Genomic DNA, 7,746 nt, shown 5'->3' on the forward strand with positions numbered 1-7,746 from the left:
ATTCTGAGGTAGCCTACTTCTAAAATTAGGAGGTGGCATATACCCATCATGGCTTGTAACCAGGAATGGGATTTCTCCTCCAGAAATTTGTCCAGGCCAGATGCCATCACCATGTCCTGTGGCAAGGAGTTCCACAGGCTACTGACAGGCTGTGTAAAGAAATATTTTCTCTCTAACTTTCCCAAACAGGAAGTGGGCTTCTGGATGTTTGTCTTCTTATTTAGTCACCCGGCAGGCAGATGCAGATTGCTTTTTCAGGAATTCACCTTAAAGCCCTACCACTTTGATCAGGATCTCAGGATAACCCTTACAAAATAAAGATGAGATCATATCAAGAGGGAGGGGGGGAAGAACGTGTGTCCAGACAAATGGCCCAATCCATTTTCAGTGCTGGCGATATGCATGTTCCACCAGCGCAAGCTGTTGCTGCCACATGTTGTGGCAGGCGCACCAGCTAAGCCCAGGTATATTTTCTGGGGGGATGGCAGGGCAGATTGTGATTCTGAATGAGGTACTGAATGTGGGAATTGCCATGAAAACTGCCCAAGTACCTCCACCAATTGAAAGGTGTCACCTTCCTTCCTTGCCTCATGCCTGGGAAGATCAGGTGCTCGTGTGCACAACAACAACATAGTAAGGAATCCCTTCCAAATCCAGAGTACTCATTGATGCACTTGGACTGTCTACATCTTTATCGTTGTGGTTTTGCACCATATAGTTCATGTGGCCTGCCAGAGTGGCCCAGCTCCTGTAGACTTCATTGGTGCCAATAATGGCCTGATTCAGGAGAAAGGCAAATGTATGAGGGATCCTCCCCCCATCACTGTCTCAGACACACACACACACACACACACACACACAGAGAGAGAGAGAGAGAGAGAGAGAGAGAGAGAGAGAGAGAGAGAGAGATGCTGGGAAAGGTCTCCAGAGGTAACTCCCAGGTTACAAGTTGTCCTGTTTCCTTCAACTGTTCTTTACTTTAAAAAATAACTCATTATCTTAAGAAACAAACCAGTCTTCATTTAGATGGAATGTAATATTTTCATGGCTACGGGCATTTCAGATGCTATGGACAAAGCTGGGAACAGCAGCAGGCAAGGCAATTTTCCGAGAGAAGCCAGAGAAGGACGGCTTTATATGAGATGTAATAAGAAACAGACTTGCAGCTACATAAATTCACGGTGAGTATTGCTATAGAGCCTGCCTTAGTACATGTCGTCTCCTGAAGTGCTAAGCAACTCTTCAAGACTACCCTGTGGGATTGACTGTACAAATTGTACTTGGGCCTTTAACAACTGGTAGATGGGAACTGGAGCGTAGTTTGGAAATCTATTGTTACTGAAGCACTCCAGCTGTGGAACTGAGGACCACTTTATATATTTCGGCAGACTCAAGTGGCAAAGCTTTCCCTAGGCTTCACTATTTTAGGATGAAGGTAGAAGGCTACATGTTGTACTGCTTCCCCACCAAAAAATAAATCCCACTTGTACATTTTTTTTAAAAGCTTATGCTACACAATCTGTCATTTATTTTCTTTACTTCAAGGAGTGCATCTATGCATGTGTATGTGGTGCTGAGTACATTGTCAGGAGATCGCTAGACCAATAATGTAACGATCTTCAGAACTGATGGCAGAACTGAAGGCCATGAATGGCCTTTGGATGGAGCCAGGCAATTATCACCATCTTGATTGATTGGAGCCATAAGCACTCCAAATACAAATGGAAGTTTGTTTACTCCTTAAATTCAAATGGAGATTTCACAGCGCCCAATTCAAATGGAGCTGCTGACTTCAAAGACTGCTAGGACACCAGATTTCATACCTTGTTCTTTAATCCTTTTGTGTGTGTGTGTGTGTGTGTGTGTGTGTGTGTGTTACTCACTAAAATAACTACTCTGCTGCACCTTCCATCCTGGCTGTCATTTTCCCTTTCCCTCTAAATTATACATCAGTGTCATTGGCCACCACACAGGTTCTCTGCACATGATTGTGGGCCCAATCCTATCCAACTTTCCTATGCTAATGCAGCCATGTCAGTGAGGTGTAAGCTTTATCCTGCAATGTGGGGGGGGGGGATGCACATCATGGAGGCCTCCTCAAGGTAAGGGAATAGTTCCAATGGTGCCGGGGGGGGGGCATTGAGGCTGCATCAATGCTGGAAACTTGGATAGGATTAGGCCCTTTATCATGTGCACATGTTACATATGTTTTGAAAAGCACTGTCAGCAGCTATTACCCTGCACATGCCTGATCTCATCTGATCTCGGAAGCTAAGCAGGGTCAGGCCTGGTTAGTTCTTGGATGGGAGACCACCTGGGAATACCAGGTGCTGTAGGCTTATACCATAGTCTTTCGAGACTGAAGGTTGCCAACCATCTGTCAGTAACACTTGTCATAGAGAAGGTTATAATGTCAGATGTCATCATTTCTCAAATGGTGGGTCGGGACCCACTAGGTCAGTTGCAAGCCTGTTTCAGGTGGGTCATGTAGCACCTGGCTTAGCCGCCATTGAAAATACAGAACTGAAAATACAGGTTTCAGAGCTGCTGGGCAGGGCAGGCTACCTGTGGGAGAGAGGCATGGTTCTTTGCCCTGAATAGGTGGGAAGATGGGACGCTGAAAAGGGGGGGGGGGAGGGCTGTGTGGTTGGAAAAGGATCTAAGTCTGTGTTCTGCTTTGACTTCCGAGCTGGAATGTTTGAATTCCAAGCTATGTAAAATAACAGCATGAGCATGAGTGCACTATGTAATGGGGCCTTTGGCTGATCACAGCTTAGGTTTGAAGCCTAAATTGATGATGGGCACAATCCTAACCCACTTTCCAGCACCAACATGAGGGCAATCCGAGATAAGGGAACAAACATTCCCTTACTTTGGGGAGGGCTCTGTGAGTGCCACCCAACTGCAGGATGAAGCACACGCCCCACTGGCACTGCTGTGCCAGTGCTGGAAAGTGGGTTAGGATTTGGGCCTCAGTCACTTCCGGCCATGACATCACTTTCAGGTTAATGATATCACATCCAGCAGATCCCGACAGACTGTCTTTCTAAAAAGCAGATCCCTGTGCTAAAATGTTTGAGAACCACTGTAGTGTGCTATAGTATGCTAGGATGTTCTAATGGCCTAGCATGCTACTTTCCTATGTGCAGTGATCTTTTTTTTAATGGGATGATATTCAAATGCATTGCAACCCTCTGCCCTTTTCCTGGAGCTTGAAGTGCTGTGTTGTAACAAAGGCTTTGCTAGCTGTTCTTCAGCTGTCAAGGTAGGCACTACAGCTTCTTTTCTTGATTAAGGTGAACAGAGAGAACCTACTAGAAAATCCCAGATACTTTTACTCAGTTGTGTGGTATAAGTACGGAAGGAAGTAATTACTGTTAAAAGTAATGGAACTTGCTTTTAAATGGGCATGTGTAAGATTGTGCTGTCTGTCAGTGCTCCTCAGCAGTATCAGGAACTGATAGGTCACAATAGTGAAATCAAAGCTTCCGCAAGTTCCCCAGGAATGTAGACCACAGTTTAGACAACAAGAAATGGAACATATTTGGTGCCACAGATCCAAAAGGACATTTTCATAACTCAATTTGCATGGAAATCTGAAAGAGTGTGTGTGTGTGTGTGTGTGTGTGTGTGTGTGTGTGTGTGTGTGTGTGTGTGTTTTAATATGGTGAAGAAAATAAAAAGAAGAGAAAGAGGCAATAACAAATACTAATAGAAGCCATGAGAGATTCGTAATACAAATATTATTAAACTTGGAAGTGGCTGATGACCCATAAAGGTAGAGTTTAATAAAAATGTGAAGTTAACTGTGCTAAAAATTAGCTTGTGGCTCCAACAGGACTCAGATTCATCTTTCCCAGAGAGGTTTATGTTGACCTTGAAAGTCTCTCTTGCATTTCAATTGACTGGGTGGCAGGCAACCATCTAAGTGGGTATTCATGCGGGTGAACATTGGTCGACCACCTTTGTGATGCGTTGTGTGTAAGCAGGTCAGCGGGAAATGTTAGTCAGCTGAAGTCAGGACATGTATGAAAGGCTCTGACAGGCCTGCACAAATATTTATCTGTACCACCAAAGACAGTGCATTATGAGCCCAATCCTATTTTTTCCCACTCCCACTGATGCGGTGTCACCAAAATTGCCACAGCTGTGTACAGCTGGGGGGGGCAGCCCAGGAGATCCACCTCTGGGTAAGGGAATAATTGTTCCCTACCTGGGGATAAGCCTCTGTGGCACAGGGGTTTTTACTTAGACTTGTGCTAGCTGGAATAAGTCCACGTGAACCTGCACCAAAGCATCAGGTCCAGGAAGGGGCTAGGATTTGGCAGCTGTTGCTGCCAATCCCTGCCCATTCCCTTCCCCATCACCACCCCATTCCACTCTCATCTGCCCCATTGCCTCCTTGTTTCACCATCCCCTGCCTCCTTCTGCCATCCCGCAACCCCTCTGCCTCCCTTGCCATTCTACCTGGATTGGCAGTCAGCTCCAGATCTACTGGCACTGGTGGGATGGCTTTGTCCTTCCTACCAGCATTGCTGGCTGCACTCTGCCTAGCATACTGCCGGAGTGCCTTTTATGGCAACAAGGTTCTTTTTACAGCAGCAAATGTTCCCTTACCCTGAGACCTCCTGTGGCAGAAACACCCCCTCCCCCCCAGGATTCAGCTAAGCATCATTGCTGCAGGGAGTTGCAGTGGATTGAGAAGTGGGATCAGAGTATTTTTAGTCCAGTGGTTGAAACATGTAACACAAAGTATTCTGTCTCAAGATATGACTTAATGGCACATGATACAGCCCCTTGGTTGAAGCTAAGCAGGTATATTCAGCGGCTGGATGGGTGACCATCATGGAGCTCCATGGGTGACACTTGGAGTTCCAGAACCAGGGGACATCCACTAAAATTGAGTGCTGGGAGAGTTAGAACAGACAAAAGAAAATACTTCTTTACCCAGTGTCAGCAGTGGACCTAGCACTGGGCAACTGGGGCAAATGCTCCAGGCGCTGAGCTCACACTACTCTAGGACTGTGTGGGAAGCCTCAGTGAGGCTCACTTCCAGTTTTCAGAATGCTTACCCAGTCAGTCTAAAGTTGTGCTAGGCTCCGTTGCTCTTTGGAGGGAGGGGGAGTGGCATCTCACGGGGGGCAGCTTCGTGGACCTTTGCCCCAAGAGTGGGGAGGGCGTAGTCCGCCACTGCCCAGCATGTCATTAGTCTGTGGAACTCCTTGCCCCAGGATATGGTGATGGCTTCAGGTCTAGATGCCTTTAAAAGGGGATTAGACAGATTTCTGGAGCAACAGTCCATCACAGGTTACAAGCCCTGATGGGTATGTGCAACCTCCTGATTTTAGAAGTAAGCTACCTCAGAAGGCCAGGTGCAAGGGAGAGCACCAGGATGCAGGTCTCTTGTTTTGTGCTCCCTGAGGCATGGGTGGGCTACTGTGAGATGCAGGAAGCTGGATTAGATGGGCCTTTGGCCTGATTCAGTGGAGTTCTTCTTATGTTCTTATCCATGGAAGAAAAGTGGAATATAAATAAATCTCTCCAGGAGATAGACAAAACAATCCACAAACACAGTGGAACAAAGTGGTGTGGTTATATCTCCCCTTCACACATCCAGTGGCGTCGCTAGGTGGATGCGGGGGGTGTGGGCCACACTGGGTGACACACACAGGGAGGGTGACGCGCACTGGGGGTGACACGCTAAAATCGAGGTGGTTAGGAGTACCCCCATCATGTTATATACCGTTGGATGCAGAATTCTGAGCAGAATGCAATGCAAAAAACCAGAGTCAAATATCTCATTTCTACCAAAAGTTATGGCCAAAAAACCAGAGAACAAAAAATGCATGACTCCCTATGGAAAGTGAAAGTGAGCCATATCGTGTGTTTACTCGTGAGGAGGCAAACGTGCCTTAGTCTGTCAGAAAGGGCAGGCTGAGAGGAATCCAATGACAACAGAATGGTCCTGATCCAATGAATATAGCCCCCAGAAACACCTGAGAAGGAAGTCCCTCCCTCCAAGCAGATGAATGTATTGAGCCCTATGAAAAGCGAAACTAAGCCTCACGGTCGCATTTACTCATAAGTAAGCAAACGTGCCTTGGCTGGTGTGGAAGGTCAGGTGAAGGAGAGTGCAAGTCTACCAGAATGGTCCTGATCCTATGCACCTGGAGCTCAACAAGTGCTCCAGAAGGCAGCCTCTCCCTCCCCCCCCCCCACTAAAAAGGATCAAAACAGAGGCTTCAGCTGATAAGGTGAACTTTTTTGAGACTTGCAAAGCCAGGTGGATCCTGACAGTGATCTGGTTTAAACATTGGATAGGGCTGAAAACCTTACTGGTTTTGGAGGGAGGGTGTTACTGCAGGCAGGCTACAGAGTAGATTCACTTGGTGGAACAGGGCTGGCTTCTGCTTATTTAATTATTTGTTTTACTTTAATTATTTATACTTATTTATTTTAATTTACCTGATGATGTCACTTCCACCATGACATCACTTCTGGTGGGTCTTGGACAGATTGTCATTCTAAAAAGTGGGTCCCAGCGCTAAAAGTTTGAGAACTGCTGCAATAAGGTGTTAGTAAGTTGACACCCGGGGGGGGGGGTCACTTGTGACCAAAATCACAAAAATCACAATTTGGAAGAATAATTCCATCATGTTAAATATCAATCAATGCATAATTTCATGCAGAATGTGTTTTGTCTTTGTTCTATCAAAAGGTACAGCCCCAAAAAACCAGTGGGCGCGGGGGCAATGGTACATCACCATGCCCACCACCTGGGGTGTTGCCCTGCCCACTGCATGGGGTGTGACACACTGGCATCCCGCACTGGGTGATGCAAACCCTAGTGACACCACTGCACACATCTGAACTAGTTTGAGACAGGAGGAGGAGGAGATTTGCAGTTGTACCTTTGATCATCAGTCTGAAAGCAGGATAAACTACACCCGTGATAGGAATTAATAATAAGATCTCATTGTGGCCCTTTCACACATTTTAAACAATTCTCAGATTGGGGAAGGGGGATATCCCATGGCAGCTAGGAACATATTTCTGCTCACAAAATATGAGCTGTATTTATCCGCATTGTGTATAAACTTAGCTCCGTGCTATATGCACATGGGCACAGAAGCTACTATAAATGCATGCAAAACAATGCACTGAATTTTTTAAAACCCTAAACTCATAATCTCCTTGCATATATATATTTTCCACTAATGAGTCATCTAGCAATGGTTTCCGCCTGCTGTTTTTCAGACTACCTATTCTCAGTGCTATCCAGAGTCTCATTTTCTCTTGGATTCCATGAATATAGATTTTCTTTCATCATAAGAAAGAAACCATACAGTTTCTTATGTGAGTTTCTGCAGTTCATCCCAAGTTCTCTATATCTGTGTCCAAGAGTTAGGAGATTTACAGCACAATTCTATGCATGACTATGCAGAAGTAATTCCCACTGTGTGCAATGGCGCTTACACCCCAACCTAACCCGGGCCTTATGGGCCTTAACTCCTTCTAACTGGTTAAGAGGCGCTTTTTCAAGTGGGTGCTCCTGTTTTATTTAGTAGGGGGAGAGTAACTGGCCCACCTCACCCCAGCAGTGTCTTTTCTAGTGGCTGTCTGCTAGTGTTGTATCTTTTTAGATTGTGAGCCCTTTTGGGACAGGGAGCCATTAGATATTTGATTTTCTCTGTAAACCGCTTTGTGAACTTTTTGTTGAAAAGCGGTATATAAATACTGTTGCTG

The 7,746-nt window shown here is 45.9% G+C and overlaps 1 pseudogene; it reads left to right on the forward strand.

The window, feature by feature from the left end:
• Positions 1-2,222: 2,222 nt before the first annotated feature.
• Positions 2,223-2,339, forward strand: LOC136647284 (5S ribosomal RNA; annotated as a pseudogene).
• Positions 2,340-7,746: the final 5,407 nt, after the last annotated feature.

Source organism: Tiliqua scincoides, chromosome 3 (assembly GCF_035046505.1).
Source record: "Tiliqua scincoides isolate rTilSci1 chromosome 3, rTilSci1.hap2, whole genome shotgun sequence".
NCBI classification, from domain to species: Eukaryota; Metazoa; Chordata; class Lepidosauria; order Squamata; family Scincidae; genus Tiliqua; species Tiliqua scincoides.